This window comes from Neovison vison, chromosome 12 (assembly GCF_020171115.1).
Source record: "Neovison vison isolate M4711 chromosome 12, ASM_NN_V1, whole genome shotgun sequence".
In the NCBI taxonomy this organism is placed as follows: Eukaryota; Metazoa; Chordata; class Mammalia; order Carnivora; family Mustelidae; genus Neogale; species Neogale vison.
This window is the reverse complement of record NC_058102.1, coordinates 24,511,841-24,530,387: the sequence shown is the minus strand read 5'-3', so window position 1 is coordinate 24,530,387 and position 18,547 is coordinate 24,511,841. Positions and strand designations below refer to the sequence as shown.

The following is an 18,547-nucleotide window of genomic DNA, read 5'->3' as shown; positions in this document are numbered from 1 at the left end:
TTTCTAACTATGTCTCAAAGTCCAGAAACATTAAAGAAAACATAGTATCTCCATATAAAAAAGGAAAACTTTTGCATAAGAAACACTGTAAAAAATTTAAAAGTGTTTTTTGCAACCCATTATTACAAAAAGGGCTCTCTATAATGTCTCTATAAAGAACTCCTGAAACCAAGAAGAAAAGGGCCCAAACCTAATAGAGAAATAAAGAACGTGAGAGTTCACAGAAGGGAGAATAAAGTAAAAATGTCCATTAAACATACAAGATAAGACTCACCATAATTCATAATGAGAGAAATACAGAAGTCTCAGTTACACCAGGTCTAATCTATCAAATGGGCTAAATTCCAAAAGTCCGACAACACATTCAGCTGGTGAGGGCGGGAAAACAAGCCTCTCAAACATTTAGGTACATAATGGCAATATGGCTATACCTAAGAGAATTGCAGAAGCATCCATCTTTTTTAGAAAAATAGTTTTAGATTTACAGGAAAATTGCAAAGACAGTACACACAGTTCCTCTACACCAAACACCTAGATTGTGCGATTAAGATCTTATATTACTATGTAATAACTGTCACAATTAATGAACCAAAACTGATGCATTATGATCCATTCTATTTAGATTTTACTTTATTGTACTCTCATGTCTTAAGCTCCTCTTGGCTGTGACAGTTTCTCAGACTTCCCCTGTTTCAGATGACCTTGATAGTTCTAAGAAGTACTGTTCAGGTATTTTGTAGAATATCCCTTGATTAGAACTTACCTCATGTTTTTCTAATGATTAGATGGGGATTATGTTTTTTGGGGGAAGACCACATTAGAAGTCAAATGCATTTGCCACCACATCATATTATCAACATGATTTATGATTGTTGATGTTAAACGTTAGTCTGTTCAGGCTGCTATAACAAAATACCTTAGACAGGGTGGCTCACAAGCAACAGAAATTTATTTCTCACAGTTCTGGGAGGCGGGGAAGTGCAAGATCAAGGCCCCTGCAGAGTCAGTGTCTTCTAAAAGCCCACTTCCTCGTTCACAGATTGTCATCTCCTCATTGAGTCCTCACATGGCAGAAAAAGTGAGGTGTGAAGTACCTCTCTGGGGTCTCTTATAACGGCATTAAATCCATGACATCCTGATGTAACCCCCTCCCAAAGGGCCCACCTCCAAATACCATCCCATTAGGGACCAGGTTTCAACATATGAATTTTGATGGGATACATTTGGTTTATAGTATTAATACTGTATGTTTAAGTATTTAACCTTGGTGACATAGCCAAGGTCATGTTTGTCAGGTTTTTCCCCATGTCAAGTTACTCTTTTCCATAGTTTTCCACTCTTAAGGAGTGTTGTTTCCACTCTTAAAAAGTTGTTGTGCCTCTTTGAAGGCTGAGTAGCTACATAAATTATGTAGAATTCCTCTGCACAGGAGATCTGTCTATTCTTTCCCAGTTATTTATTTATATCAGTATTGGGGACTTATGGATATTATTTTACAATTGAATTATAATCCAATTTTAAAATTCTATTTTATTTTGTTCCTCAAATTATTCTATTATTAGCCCTTGGGAGTTCTTTGAGTTTGCTCCTGTGTGCCCTTCACATACCTATTTATTCTATGCATTGTTTTTGTTAGAATACTTCCTAATTTTTCAGCATTATTAAACATTTATTTCCTGTCCCAGTCCTAGAATCAGCCATTTTTCCAGAGTTCTGGTTCCTTTATGGGAGTTACTAATACTGTTAATATCAGAAACCAAGATCTGGGTACTAGCTGTGCTCACTGCTACCGGAGTGTCATTTTCTTCTAGGCCTCCCAGCCGGCAGAGCAAGGAAATGTGTACAGATGTATTTATCACTTGATTGATCCTTGTTCTTAGAATCTAAATCATTTATTTGCTTATGTAAGTACAAAATGTGTATGTATATTATTCATTTGCTATTGTAATAGCAAAAGATAAGAAAGAACCCAAGTGTCCATAAAGGACTGTGACTTAACTACCATATATCCACAGAAGTAAAATTCAGCTATTAAAAATAAAAGAAGATAGGGATGCTTGGGTAGCTCAGTGGGTTAAGCCTCTGCCTTCGGCTCAGGTCATGATCCCAGCATCCTGGGATCGAGACCCATGTTGTGCTCCCTGCTCAGCAGGAAGCCTGCTTCTCCCTCTCCCACTCCCCTTGCTTGTACTCCCTCTCTCGCTGTGTCTCTCTGTCAAATAAATAAATAAAATCTTTTAAAAAAACAAATAAAGGAAGGAAGATCTTTAAGTAGACACTGAAAAAAAAATCTCCAAAATAAAATATACATGTATCTGTTTATATTTGCAAAAAACACACTGGAAGTCAAAACAGGATACAAAAGGAAATGTCTACCTATAAAAAGTATGGGAGGAAAGAGAGTCTGGAGAAAGCAAAAGGGAAAAAAGACTTCTCTGTCTCTCTCTACATGGTTTTAAGTTCATCATATCACCTATTCAGAAAAATCAAGTTTAATTTTTTAAAAAATATTCAATGCCTACAGAAATGGAAGGATTTGAAGAGTTCAAATTAAGAAAGGAATGGGGCAGAGAGATAATCATTTGTGAAGAGTAAATACAATGAGAAAAGGTACCTCCAACTTGGGAACAATTATGTATCAAAAATTCTTTGTATGCATTAGTAAAATGGAAGTACAGCTGACCCATGAACAATGCAGGGGTTGGGGCACTGACTCCTGTGTGGTCCAACACCTGTATTTAATTTTTGATCCCCCCAAAACTTAATTACTAATAGCCTGCATTTACTGGAAGCCTTACCAATAACAAAAAGACTCAACACACATATTATATACTCTCTCTCTATATATATACACATATATAGAATACGCTGTATTCTTACAATAAAGGAAGCTAGAAAAAAGAAAGTGTTACTGAAAAAATCTTGAGAATCAAATCAGTACTGTACCTTCCGCCCACCAAAAACAAGGTGTATAAGTGGACCAGTGCAGTCAGGTATGTGAGGTTCAAGATCAGCTGTAAAGTCAAATTTAGTTGACTTTAAAGTACTGAAACACTGCAGCTGCTAAAATTAGCCTATTCTCTGTACCTGTATATAAACTTAACTGAATTAACTGAATGGATAGTGTTACATGGTTACCTATAGTAGCACAGAGGTAAGGTCTAAAGAACTAAATAAATAATCATTTGTGGAGGCACAATTAATATTTGTATCCTTCATTAGAATGTTAACATTTATAGTTAAATAAAAGGATTATTTCAAGTTCATTGTCATAAACTTACTATTTTTATCTATTTCTCTGACAAAATGGTGAAACCAATTTCTAACACTGGAAGATAAAAATGGCTGGCTTGCAAATACACATTTCTAAATGCTCCTAAGAGACAGTAATTGTCTCTGAAATGAACCAGACCAGGAAAAAAAAAAAAAAAAGTTCAAATAGCTCCTTTTAGCATTCCCAAAGTAGGAAAGCAATCCCTTGAAGCTGCCTCTGAAAGATCAACACATCACAAAAGGTTGTCCGTTCAACACCCAGAAGTAGCTCATTTGTAGCTGTTCAGGAACTTTCCCGGTGACTTCAATGTAGAAAAGAGTACATTCTGCCTAAAAACTGCTCAACAGCTCAATTCTATAGACGAGTAAAATCCAAGCTTCTTACTGGTATAGCTGCATTTTTTATCTCATCTACCACAGCCTCCACATGCAACCTTTATTTCTCTATTTCTACTACATGCAAATATTTAATAGGCTGGAGGAGAATAATAATTATTTTAAAAGATTGTAAAATCTTGGGCACCTGGGTGGCTCAGTGGGTTAAGCCGCTGCCTTCGGCCTCAGGTCATGATCTCAGGGTCCTGGGATAGAGTCCCGCATTGGGCTCTCTGCTCAGCGGGGAGCCTGCTTTCTCCTCTCTCTCTCTGCCTGCCTCTCTGCCTACTTGTAATCTCTCTCTGTCAAATAAATAAATAAAATCTTAAAAAAAAATGTAAAATCTTTTTTCCTACCTCCTTTTTATATACTGCTTTTATCCTAGGAAGGGCTAAAGCTAATTAAATTTAGCATCATCTCCTCCAAGAAATCTACCTAACACCATTGGCTGAATCTCATTCCTCCCTTCTCTTCAGGACAACTGTTGGGATGCCTGGGTGGCAGAGTCAATTAAGTGTCCAACTCCTGATTTCAGCTCAGGTCATAGTCTAAGGGTTGTGAGACTGAGCCTCGAATTGGGTTCTGTGCTCAGCAGGGAGTCTGAGATTCTCCCTCCTTCTCCCTTGTGCACACTCTCAAATAAATAAATCATAAATCTTTAAAAGAAAAAAAAAAGGACAACTGTTAAGTCCATCTTTGGTGACAGCATGAATAAATGGATAAAATCATAGGTTACCTAATTTTTACTGAGATGCTCTTTACATGGTAGAACCTGGACAATGAGGATATGGAAGTCTACCCTGATTCCTGATGCAACTCTTACAGATGTACTGACATATCTAGGATTAAGTTTTATAGTTGGAGACCAGCTTGAAAGAAAAAAATGGAGACACCTATTCTACATCTTTTTTGCCTGCTGTTTAAAAATAAGTAAAAGTAGAATAAAAATAGATATAGAATATCAAAATTATTTAGAGGAAAAACTGTTTTGCCATACCAGATATTAAGACATATTACATAGCAGTGATAAATAAGCTGAAGCTAGAATAAGAACAGATGGACAACCAAAACAAATTATTTCAAATTAAGGGGGAAAAAAGTATACATAGCAATACGATATTTTAAAAAATGGTATCACAAAATAATGAAAATTGGAGCTGTCAATGTTCAGGGAATGGCAATCATTACCTCCTAAATAGATGTGGCACATTACTTACTAGTGGCACTGCCACAACAAGCATTACCTGAAAAGGTTCACAGGTTTGATGTGAGAATTTCACTTCTGAGTATCTAGCTACCCTAAGGAAATGTAAAATGAGGGTGAAAGGATGATGTGGTCACATGCTATAGCCTGTCCCAGCACAATTTAAAATAATGAAAAATGAAAAGTAGTATGTTAATTACCAACCACTATGAAACAGTGAAACTTCTTTTAATAGATTGCTATAACCACCGAAAATGACAGCCATAAGAATTATTTGGGAACTTAAAAAAACTTTTAAAAAGGATCTTAAACAAAAATATTAAACTCTATAATAAAATTTAAAACTGAGCTGTTTAAATGTTGTTATTTTTACCTGTCTGTTCTTGTTCAAAAGTGGGACATTCCCAGGAAGAAGAGGAAGGTTCCACTTGGTTCCTTAAATCGCCAAATGCCCTGGCCCAGAATTCACCCCCCATCCCCCGAATTCTTGCAACATTATTTCCCAGTTGGTTGATGCCAAGGCAAAAAGACATCCTTTTAATGGTTAGAGAGGATCAGTTACTTAAATGATTTCATGTCAGTGTTGTATTTATGGTTTTACAATAAAACGACCTTTAGGAAGAAAAAAAATATATTAAACTCTACATATGAAAAAAGACAAAGGGAATATTTGAAGATGATTAACCACTGCTAGAAATTAAGATTATGCCCTACTTTCTACATTATTATGTTCTTGAATTTAACAAATAATTTTTAAAAACATAGTAATTGAGGGGCACCTGAGTGGCTCAGTCAGTTAAGCATCTGCCTTCAGCTCAGATCACGAACCCAGGGTCCTGGGATGGAGCCCCATGTTGGGCTCCCTGCTCAGTGGGGATCTGATTTTCCCTCTCCCTCTGCCCTGTCCCTGCTTGTGCTCTCTCTTGTCTCTCCCTCTCTCACAAATAAAATCCAGATAGAAAGCAGTAAAGACACTCAAGCTGTTAAAGTAATTAAATAAGGCCATTAGACTAAAGTGAGTCCAATGCCTTGGTACCCTAGGTAAGCAAACCAAAACCTAAGCCAGAGTCACTGCACAAGAATCTGAGAAAATGAAACTTAAGAACAACCAATCACAAACAGCCCTCTAGGCTTTCCAAATAAGGCAACTGCTTAAACTATCACCAATCAAATAATTCCCTTTGTTTTTCTGTCTTCTCTAAAAAAACCTCCTCCCTTTCCCACCCACCCTAGGTGGACAGGTTAAAAACCTTTGGCTTGATGCTCCACAATTTAGTCAACGTATATGCTCATTAAACTCTGAAAAATTTTAACATGCCTCAGTTTACCTTTTAACAAAACTAAAACAAAAAGATACTCACCAAAAAGATAAAATATAAATAAAATAACTGGAAGATAAGACTTTTATACATAAGGAAATCCTCCAAAACATGATAAAACTACAAAATTCAAAAAAGAATAAAAAGAGAAAAAAATAAGATGCAATGATATAAAGTTTTAATCACTTTGCCCACTTTAATTTATATATGAGTGGTTGCTCCCTTTAACACTGTGCCAAATCTTGAAACAGTGTTTCTAAACACTGCCTTTAACATTTTAAAAACCAAGCTCAGAGATTCCACTTCAGTTGTTCTGGAACAGAGCTTCAGATATTACAACACACACACACACACACACACAGAGGCATCTAGTCTTTTTTGTTTATTTTTTTAAATCACAAGAGTGCTTCTGAAGTTCAAGTTAAGGCCATTGACCTAGAAGAACATAAGATAATAAAAACCTAAAACAATAAATACTATACATCTGGGGCGCCTGGGTGGCTCAGTGGGTTAAAGCCTCTGCCTTCGTCTCAGGTCATGCTCCCTGGGATCGAGCCCCGCATCGGGCTCTCTGCTCAGCAGGGAGCCTGCTTCCTCCTCTCTCTCTCTGCCTGCCTCTATGCCTACTTGTAATCTTTGTCTGTCAAATAAAATAAATAAAATCTTAAAAAAAAAAAAAAGTATACACCCAAGCAAACATCATCACACACACACAAAAAAAGCAAAACCATTTTCTTTGTTTGATGGATAAGCTATATGACCAGTTATTCTGACTTCAGAATACCTGAGTCACACATAAAAGTCATCAACAAGAAAAACAAATACTGTCTAGACTGTTAAGATGTCAAACAAGCAGAATAGCATAGGTTTGAAGAAGGGACACAGGGCAAACAGTTACAAGAAAAATTTGGTTGGTCCTAAGAAAAAGCTTATTAATATGCTTATCAGGAAGACTGTAATAGCCATTATTCCTAATGGGCATTAGATAAAAAACAACAATGAATATCCTACATTATTTGGTCCAGTAGTCTACAGTATCCTCCCCACAACGTACCTAAAGCATGCAACACACTCTGATTAGTAACACTGATTCTCAAATTAGGTGGGAGAAGGCAGGTGTATGAGAAAATCCAATAGGTACATATAGTTTTAAAAGTCAAAGAGATGATTTTGATTCAACTGTCCTTGTGAATCACTTATTTAACCTGAAGAAATCAACTTGAAGGGATAATCAGCAAAACACGTCTAGTGCCATTACCAATAATTCTTCCTATTATATCAAAGAGTAATATTTAAAAAAATTGCTACTTGGGAGTGCTAACTGCAAGGTTCTTTGCAAAGTGCTTTTTACATATCATTTAATTCCCACAACCCCCTGAAGAAGGTTCTGCCACTTCCCAATTTTATAGAAGAAACTGACCCTTAAGAGTTTAAGTAACTAGCTCAAGATCACATGGTTATTAGTTACAATGGAAGTAGTTTCTTTATGAAAAAATAAAAACAACAACACATATAACCAATTCTAACTTTATACAATAAAAATAAGAATTCAGATTTTTTTTCCAAAAAATTCTACATAAAATAAAAAATGTGTCAACCATTTTATAGTTTCTTGGGAAGAAAAGGGATTATAGGAGAACAGAAATGAAATAAGAATATCTGCAGAAAGAAGGGGAAAACCTATGCTCAAGAATTTATGGACAGGGGCTCCTGGTCAGGAGAGTATGCAACTCTTGACCTCAGCCCTACTGTGGGCATTAGAGCTTACTTTAAAAAAATTGTTTTAATTAAAAAAAGATTTATGAGCAAAAAAATCTACTGCAAAAGAGGTATGACTCCACTGTTACTAAAATGATAAAACGTCAGTATTTAAATCATGATCATGAAAATGTAGTGGATATGGAATGTTTTAATGTTTTAAGACCACATAAGTTGAGAAATATGAAAAGCACAGTCTTACAAATTATTAAAAATTCATTTTTAAATGTCACATCGCAGGATGTCATCAAGCCTTAATCTCTGATTTCTAAAATAAATCTAATTCTTACAATAAAACAACTGTAACAGAGGTAAAATTTTAAAGAATCAGTAAAATGTTTTTAAATCATAAGTAGACCATAAAACAGTTTTTTAAATTACAATAATCCGAATGAAAACAAAATTCCTGGCCAACTGTATACATAAACTATCAGGGTAAAAGAGATGACAGTAAATGCACTGTTCTATCCTTCTGAGTGCAATTTTGTACTTTGCTTCAGTAAATGCATTTAACTCTAGTACTATACATAGCTAAAGAGCTCAATTTCATTTTTATCAGCTAAACCAAATTTTATTTGATATTGACCAGTTTTCAGATCTTTTGAAATAGGCATTTTATTTACATATAAATACTGTAATTTTATATTTCCAATTTGTCTAAGATAACAAGTTAGCACAATTTACATGAAATTAAAAAGGCCCACTAATGAGAAGTTACTACCCTCTAAGTCTGCTTCCAGATTGCTCACACACAAATACCACCTACATGTAACAATACCCAAACTTTTGATGACTTTTTATTTTCTTGTATCAGAACTGATTCTCGATTCTTGATTCTAGATTCTTTCAACATGAGGACTAATCTGACCCTAATTTGCCAGTTCCTAATCCCATCACTTCCTCATCCAATTATGCAATACCTAATTTGGAGGGAATCCCAACAAAGCATGGTCCCTTTGGAGCACAAAGCCAACCAGAAAGATGAGAAATTTCTAAATAATTACTTACAAACAATGTGTTAAGTACTATGATAAACATAAATGCTACAGCAGAATCATAACTCCACCAGAGTAGATCAAAGATGACTTCAAAAAAAAAAAAAATGACTTCAAAGGAAGTGACATTTGTCCTCAAAAATGAGAATTTCTCTCAAGTGTCCCAGCACTGTAACACCGATACACCAGTTCCCCCATCTTTATCTCCTAGCACAGACCATATGGTGGCTCAGTGGTTAAATCCTCTGCCTTCGGCTCGGGTCATGATCCCAGGGTCCTGGGATCGAGCCCCACGTCGGGCTCTCTGCTTGGCGGGGAGCCTGCTTCCTCCTCTCTCTCTGCCTGCTTGTGATCTCTGCCTGTCAAATAAATAAATAAAATCTTAACAAAAAAAAAAAAATGCTAGTAAAACATAGGCAAGTGCACTTCAGACATGGATACACGGATGGACAGACAGACAGAAGGAAGGAAAGGAAGGATAAAAAGACATACATATAAATGGAAAAAAAAATGAGTAACTGCTAGATTAAAACGGGCAAAATTAGACATCATAATTCAGATAAAGCATTCCAAAACCCAACATATGAAAGTAACAACAGGAAAAGATAAATCTAAAAGATATTTAGGAAATAAAATTTAAAAAATTTGGTGTGACTGGACTAAGGGGAGGAGAGAATAGAAAAAATAATCTGCCAAAGGTTTTGGCTTTAATAACTAGGCTCATGTGGAGCATTAGTGTTGGCTGAGAATAGAGGCATGGGTTAAAAAAAAAAGTTCAGTTCTGGTAAAGGAGCACTAAGAGGCAGTATCTGGGAAGTAGCTAGGAAGGAAAAGGTCTGGATTAGAAGAAAAGATGTGGAAATCCTCAACATATAGGTAGTAAGAAAAAAAGCACTAAATATAGATAAGATCGCCCAGGAAACATGTAAAACCTGAGAACAGGGCCAAGAACAGAACATTCAATTAGTTGCTGGTATTTCCCATGTTACAATACTACCTCACAATACCACCTCATTGTATACCATATACAACTGACTAGCACAATGCCTAGGTCACAACAAATGCTTTAAAATACTGATTATACATACCGCTGAATTGAAAAAACAAAATGTATTACATATAATGAAATCATAAAGGATAATTTCTTAAAAATGTTTCAATAAAGGGTGCCTGATCAGGAAAATTACCACAAAGAGATACCACCTCACACCAGTCAGAATGGCTAAAATTAACAAGTCAGGAAATGACAGATGCTGGCAAGGATGCAGAGAAAGGGGAACCCTCCTACACTGTTGGTGGAAATGCAAGCTGGTGCACCCACTCTGGAAAACAGCATGGAGGTTCCTCAAAAAGTTGAAAATAGAGCTACCCTATGACCCAGTAATCACACTACTGGGTATTTACCCTAAAGATACAAATGTAGTGATCCAAAGGGGCACATGCACCCAAATGTCCACAATAGCCAAACTACGGAAAGAACCTAGATGTCCATCAATAGATGAATGGATAAAGATGTGGCATATATATATATATATATATATATATATACACACACAATGGAAAACTATGCAGTCATCAAAAGAAATGAAATCTTGCCATTTGCGATGACATGGATGGAACTAGAGGGTATGATGCTTAGCGAAGTAAGTCAATCAGAGAAAGACAATTATCATATGATCTCCCTGTTACGAGGAAGCTGAGAGGCAATGTGGAAGCCCGGGGAGGGTAGGAAGGGAGTGGAACAAGATGGGACCGGGAGGGAGACAAACCACAAGAGACCCTTAATCTCACAAAACAAACTGAGGGTTGCCAGGGGGAGGGGGCCAGGGAGAGGGTGGCTGGGTTATAACACTGGGGAAGGTGAGTGCTGTAAAGTGTGTAAACCTGGGTTATAGACACTGGGGAAGGTGAGTGCTGTAAAGTGTGTAAACCTGGGACTATTATTAGTCCCAGACCTGTACCCCTGGGACTAATAATACATTATATGTTAATAAAAATATTAAAAAATTAAAAATAAATAAATAAATAAAGGGTGCCTGGGTGGCTCAGTCTGTTAAGCAATGGACTTTTGATTTCGACTCAGGTTGTGATCTCAGGGTGGTGGGATGGAGCCCCACGTGGGACTCCTAGGGCTCTGTGATGAGCATGGACCCTGCTTGGGATTTGCTCTCTCCCTCTCCCTCAGCACCACCCCCCTCAACCTCTCTCCCTCCTCACTCTTTCAAAAAAAAAATTTTTTTTTTCATTAAGACTGGTTCAAGGGGCTAAAGTCTACTCAAGGAATCCAAAATTTTTCAAAAATTGACAAAAGGCTTCCTTCCCACCAGAAATAGCAATACAATAAAACATCAAAATCTGGAATTATGGTGGCACCTGGGTCACTCTGTCGTTAAGCATATGCCTTCAGCTCAGGTCATGATCCCAGGGTCCTGGGATCAAGCCCCATGTTGAGATCCCTGCTCAGCAAGAACCCTGCTTCTCTCTCTCTCACTCCCCCTGCTTGTATGCCCTCTCTTGCTGTATTTCTCTCTACCAGATAAATAAATAAAACCTTTAAAAAATTAATTAATTAAAATCTGGAATTACGAAAAAGATTTATTTTAACATAATACTTAAAAGTATATATTAGCTTATTTTTTTTAAATATTAGATAACTTAAAGGATAATGCCTCTAAATTTGGAGTAATAAGAGCTTCAACGTTGTTACCTGATTTTTCATAAATATTAATTTTTACCAACCTTTAACATTAACTCACACTATTAACAAATATTAACCATCAATTATAAGAACAGAAGGACTAAATATATGTTTGAAAAGACCAAAATGAGTTAATAACTAACCCAGAATATAGTGAAATTATTCTTGGGTCCTTTCCCTACTGTTTACAAATATGCATATAAAATTTAGAGTATTCTTGAAGTATTTACACTAACAAGTGCATAAAAAGAAACAAGGATATGTTATTTTAAGGCTGACAAGGGACACAAGGATGGATCAGTTGGTACAGAATATGTGACTCGAGCTCATGGTTGTTGAGTTCCAGACCCATGTTGGGTATACAGCTTATGCTAAATAAGCTAAAGAAACAGAGCGCCTGGGTGGCTCAGTGGGGTAAGCCTCTGCCTTCGGCTCAGGTCATGATCTCAGGGTCCTGGGACTGAGCCCCACAACGGGCTCTCTGATAGGCAGGGAGCCTGCTTCCTTCCCCTTCTCTCCCTGCCTGCCTCTCTGCCTACTTGTGATCTCTGTCAAATAAATAAATAAAATCTTAGAAAAAAAAAATACTGACAATTAACTTTTATGACAACAGACCAAAGCAAATCTTTTTTTTTCCACTTTAACAGACTACTTTTAGGTCAAGTCAATAACATTTTCTATTCTTCAAATGGAGTAAGAAATAGGATATATATCGGGCGCCTGGGTGGCTCAGTGGGTTAAGCCACTGCCTTCGGCTCAGGTCATGATCTCGGGGTCCTGGGATCGAGTCCCGCATCGGGCTCTCTGCTCAGCGGGGAGCCTGCTTCCTCCTCTCTCTCTGCCTGCCTCTCTGCCTACTTGTGATCTCTCTCTGTCAAATAAATAAATAAAATCTTTAAAAAAAAAAAAAAAAGAAAGAAATAGGATATATATCAACAATACTAACTTGCAATATTTTCATTATAAGGGTTGGCTTTCAGTGTAAAAACTTATTGCCAAAAATGTGTAATATAATCTAATATTTCCATTTTTGGTGATATACAGCTACCTATCAATAAAAAATTAAGAGGCAATATCTGGGAGGTAGCTAGGAAAGAAATGGTCTGGATTAGAAAATGTAGAAAGAAAATACACAAGATATGGAAATTAAAAACACAAGATCAAAATTTATGCTCTCCTTAAACAATACCCAAGCCAAAAACCAATAGGTAATTATATGTGTACACAAACAGACAGAAATTTTATCTACCTTAAGACAAAATTCTTACCTAATACTGAAGCAACCTACGCAGCATGCATCTGGACTGTCTTTTTTGTGGCATATGCGTAATGCAAACTAATTTTAAAATTATAATTAAAATTTATTTATAATTAATTTTAAAATTATAATTAAAATTAAAATATATAAAATCAAAATCAGTAAGTAAACATAAAAGTAAAAATGAGAGTAAATATGCAATATAATTATTTTTGTTTTTCAGTACCTATATTCATTTTACTTTGTGCTCAACAACTAACTGATAAATCCGTGATTAAAAATAAATCTACAAACATTTTCAGTATCATTTTAGTACCTTTAATTCATTTTGAGCTATAAATATGTCCTCTTATACATTTTGTTTAGATCAATTTTTTTCTGTGTAGTGAAATTAATTCAATGGAATTTAAATCAAATTTTGATGAGCTTTTTAATTTACCACTTTAGTTCTTGCTACAGTAGACACTTAAAAAGAACTTTTTAACATCACATCCCCATGGAAACATTGTAATAAAGTGGTTTGAACACTGGAACTGAAACCTCAGCTTCACCACAGAGGTAGAACCGAAGAGACAATTAATCTAATGCATCTGTGTCTTTATTTGAAAAACAGGCACAGTACTCATATAGGATGGGTTTACTATGGGGATTTAACAAATTAACACCTGGCATGGTACCTAGCAAAAGAAGTTAAGTTTAATTTCTTTCACATGTTTATATCAAAAAATAATTTCAAAAGGAGACTTTGGGAAGCAAGATAATTTTCATTCATCCCAATATGCCATGGATTTGTAAATCTACCTCCTCACAAACAGTATTATGTTACTGCAGAATTATTATTTATAGGTGGCAACCCCCATTAGAGTTATTGGTAGGTATTTATTGGTTTTCCGAGTTGGCTATCAGAGAGGAAACAGGCCATGAAAGGTAAGCCACACTCAGATATATTCAATACGATTTCCTGGCCCCTGGCAATTACTCTTCCCAGGTCAAATTTTGCAGATATTAAAGACTGTCAACTAAAAAGGTTGGGAACAAAATAATGACAAAGAATCCACTAATGACAGTAAGAATTCTTGGCTTAATATTGTAAATATCTCACAAAAATTTTTTAAAAAGGTCCTCTCCCCCTACCCCCACCCCGCCACCGCCGCCACCAGTTCCAAGAAATTGCCAAGACTGTAGGTTGAATGCCAGTCAACTATATCAAGTTTCCTATTTGGGCAATTTTTTAATCTCATAAATACTACATAAAGTTTAATTTTAAAGGCCATAAACCTATTATTTTATCTGTCATTTAAAACACACAATGCCATAATCGATTTATAAAGTATATTTTAAGTAAGTTTCCCATTTAAAAATTTAAGCAAAAATTACACATTCAAAATTCAAAGAACCCAAAACTAATCTTTCTTCACATTATATAAAGGAGACAATTTTTAAAATAGATAAAATACTCCAATGAATATTTTTATAAACTGAATTTAACATATAATTTCCTTTTTCTACAACACAGCAACACATTCGCTAAGTAATTATCCTCCATGGAAGTATAAAAGCTATTAAAAAAAAAAAAGGCGCCATGACATCATACTGCAATTTTTATAAAGATAAGAGAACAGTAATAAAGACCAAAATGTAATGTCTTATAAAGATTCAGCACTATTAGACAATAACCAAGAAAACACCAGGGAAAAATTTTGTGTTCACAGATAATTTTTCCTAATATTAAAGGAAATCATCTTCACTTATGAACATCTTTCTCAGTTGCCATTATAATTTCTACTATTCACAAGAGTTGTAGTTGTTTAGTACTATTTCACAAATAAAGAGAAAGGAGAAAAATATTGCTGAAAATAATGGGAAAAACAAAAGCCTCAATAGAGTAAATTATTTTATATGCCATCTCTTTCCTCCATAATCACAAGACTGGAGCAGTATCTGAAAACTATATACATTAATATCTGTTTAGTCAACAACTATTCTGCACTACAGAAAATAAAATTTATTTTTTCTATTTTTTGTAAAACCAATGACTTATTAGAACAAGATTACCAGTGTACAAAGCTACCACCATATATTGGATCACTACCATACACTGAATCAATTATTCCAATTTCATCTTTCCTGACTATCTTTCTCCCTTCAGGTAACCAGAGCACATCTAACAACCTGCACATTTCAAATAACTAACACCTGCAAGTGACTTTATTAGTTTCAAGGATGAAAATAAATTATTTTATAGAAGCTTCTTCTAGTAATAGGAAAATTAGGTTATTAACAAGTATTCATATTTCATACTTTTTTTTCTGATTGCAAAATGAAAGTAAAAATTTAGAAAATACAGAACCGTATTTTTATTCATCCACAGATCTCACCACCCAGAAATCTTCGGTAACTTTCTGGACTTCCTTCCAAGAATTAAACTTCAATAATCTAATTAAATACTAATAAATATGTAGGAAAAAAAAAACAATGTACCTTCTTCATTCTGGCCATTTGATAACTTATATAAAACACTGATTACTAATGATATGACGTGTTAATTTCACAAAGATACCTGAGAAGTGGTGTGGGTGGGGGGAGGGAGTTCCACAATTCGGAGGCTTGTCCCTAGACTAAAATCCCTTTCACAATCTTTACAGCATCAACATTTTTAATGGCAGCAAGATATGACGGTTCTTAGAATGGAATCAATAGTAACTTCGCTATATCAGACAGGCTGCACTTTTAATTTCTTTCCATTCATAATTCAATGTCTATTTTCGGGGTAAGAAATATATTTTAAAATAGCTTAAATTCAAAGACTTAACTATTTTCCTTGAAGTCCAGCATTCAAAGTCCACCCAGTATTTCTGGGTGGTGAGACAGTTCACCAGATAAAAGAATAACGTTTTTATACTCCAAAATTCTCTGTCATAAAAAGCCTATTCCTCAATTATAGCCATTTTTCTTTTGTTACAGCCATTGTTTATGGAAGTATGCAGATGTTAGAATTACAAAGACTGATATGACTTCATTAACAACAACAAAAAACCAATGATACTACTGCTAGCCAATTTTTTTCTTAAAATTTTAGTCTGAACCTTATTTCTAGCTTCAACGGAGGCTTTTGTTGACTCAAGGCATCAAAGATCTTAAAATCCCATTCATTTTCTGCTGCTCAGTGGTTAACAAGTCTAAAATACAGTAACTCGTATTTGTTACTCTGACCTTACACAAGCGCCTTTTAAAAGAAATCCCGCAACAAAGACTCAAGAAAGAATCCGCAAAGTTTGAGGAAAGAACTGTCTGTAAGTCGAGCATTTCCTGATAAGTGACAGAAGGTCTGGCTGCCAGGAACACACTGCTGACCCTAGGAAGAGCCAAAACTCGAAACAAAATTTGCCACTTTTGTTACCTAGAAAGATTGGCTAAGAGGTGATAAAGCATAACCAACGAAGTGTCTTTAGTGGACGAATCAATATAAAGAAGGAGCGCCACGGATTGCAGCTTTGCTTTTGCCATTTTTGAAGAAAAGCTAATTGTTAGTGGCCATGTGACACTGAGAGATCCCAGAAAGGAAAGGGTGGGAGGAAGAGAGAGGAGTTCAAGGCAGTTCAGGGTCAGAACAAGCTCAGGCATCCTGTCATTAGCAAACGTTCCCCCAAGCTGAAGGCAAAATACCGCTTACCCGAAAACGAGTGGGTGAAAAGTAGGGGGGAGAATGAAAGGAAAACCACAAGGGAGTCAATGTGGCAGTGAGGGGGTGACAGGAGGCAGGGAATCTGGAGCTATCCAGCTGAGTTGGGGAGCAAAAGCGTTGGGCACAAAAATGCTGAGAAAAGCAACTGCATCGGAGAGGACAATCCTTGGCAGGTCCCCATCTTCCTCCTCCCCATCGGTTCTTTGGGTTTCCCACACTCCCTCCACCTCAGCCCTTGACCAGCACACTCAGGGGTGTGACCCGCCAGCGGGAGGCTGCGGTGATCTTTGTCTCGGCCGGCGCCCCACGCGAGAGCTCCTCCTCCTCCTCCGCGCTCGCCACCCGCTCACACTCCCGGTGTCTCCAAGGAGCAGGACGCGCCGCGGCCGCCACCGCCTCCTCGCCCACCTCCCGCGGACTCGCGCCCTTCCTTCCCCTCAGCCGCCCGTGCCTGCGGCTCCTCCCCCGCCGAGGGGAATCTTTGTGTCTCGGGGGACTTTCTGCCTCTTCCCTCCCGGGCCTCACGGGGAGACCGGCCTCCCCCGGAGACCAAATGGGCAGCACGCACCGGGGGTGGCGGCGACTGCAGGCGCCTCCCGCGAAGGAGCCCGCGGGATACCCCACCCCACCCCACCCCACCCCACCCCCGGAAATGCCTCGGCAACCCGGGTCCGCGCTGGACCAGAGGGACGACAGGCACTCGCGAGCTCCCATGGCCGCGCCTCCCTCTCTCAACTTCCCGGCCGGGCCTGAGCCTCCGGCGCCCGCCCCAGCCCTCCGTCCCAAGCACCCTCCCGCCCCCTTGGCTCAGGGTCCGCCGGACAGTCCCGCGCGGTCGCCAGCCGCCAACTCACCAGCAAGTGCGGGGGCCGCGTCGCGAGGCGAGGCGCTGAGGGTGAGCGGCTCCGCCGACGCCCGCGGCGACCGGATGCAGGTCCGGGTCCCAGCGGCTGGCGGACCCAAGGCGCCTCCGAGGCGCAGGCCTCCGCAGCCGCCTTCCGGCTCTCGCCTAGGGTCCGGAGCCTTCGGGAGGGGCCGCGGGTCCCTCACGCGTTGCCAAGCCCCCCGGACAACATGGCTCCCGGGCCGCCGAGCCGTGCGGGCAGCCCACTAATCCCCTCGGAGGAGCCCGGGCGGGAGCGCGGCTGGCAGGGAGGTGCCGACGCCCGGCTGAAGCGGCCCGCCCGGACTAGGGCTCCTTCTTCGCTGCGGCCGGACCGTGAGAAGCTCAGGAGACGGCGGGCGGCCGCTTTCGTTCTCTGCGTGTGCGTCGTCTTCTCACTCGGCGGCTGCGGATTGACGCCTCCGCCTGTTCCCGGAGGAGAGCGAGCGAGCGAGAAAAAAGACTTATACTGAAACGATCCAACCAGCAGCAGCTGAGAAGAGCGACCCGCCGCGAGAGCTTTCCCCACCCCCGCCTGAGCAGCTCGCCGCGGGCAGCGCGACCCCTGCTGGCTGCGGCAGTGGGGCGGAGCTGGCGGTCCAGGGGCGGGGCCTAGAGGGCGGGGCGGGGTATCCCCGGGAAACCCCCCGCCCCGAGGTGGGGGCCTTGTTCTCGCCTTCCTGGCTTGTGGGGCGAGGGGAGGGAGGTGAGAGGGGTGAATTGTTTAGGTAGTGCCACTGCACAGCAAGAAATTACCTGGGTAATTCCGCTCCTTCATCCTTCTTCCACCCCCCAACTAAACAAAAACTCTTGCTTAAATTATCCAATTATGTAATTCAGACACCAATGCCGCAGTTCTCTACCGGTTTTTTAGACAGTTGATGTCAGAGGGTCCGCGCCTGAATGTTCTTTGCAACTTTCCTCCTTTATTAGGGGTGGTTGGATGGGTAGCTGTGCAGCAGTCATTCACGCACGCAGCATTTATTCATTTAATTTTTTTACATTGTGCTCTTGGCAATACACTAGGTCCTCAAAGAATGGAAGAGTCTAGCTGGGATGAAAGATTCTCAGTAAGCAGTTATAATAAAATTCTGAGCTT

At 38.7% G+C, this 18,547-nt stretch overlaps 1 protein-coding gene across 1 annotated transcript in view; it reads right to left on the bottom strand.

Moving 5' to 3' along the window:
- Positions 1-17,489, bottom strand: part of CDK17 (cyclin dependent kinase 17) — a 112,819-nt gene extending 95,330 nt beyond the window's left edge. The window contains exon 1 of the mRNA XM_044227876.1: positions 17,420-17,489. The gene's annotated coding sequence lies outside the window, so the exon portion shown is untranslated. The remainder of the gene's footprint in view (positions 1-17,419) is intronic.
- Between the last annotated feature and the right edge of the window lie 1,058 nt (positions 17,490-18,547).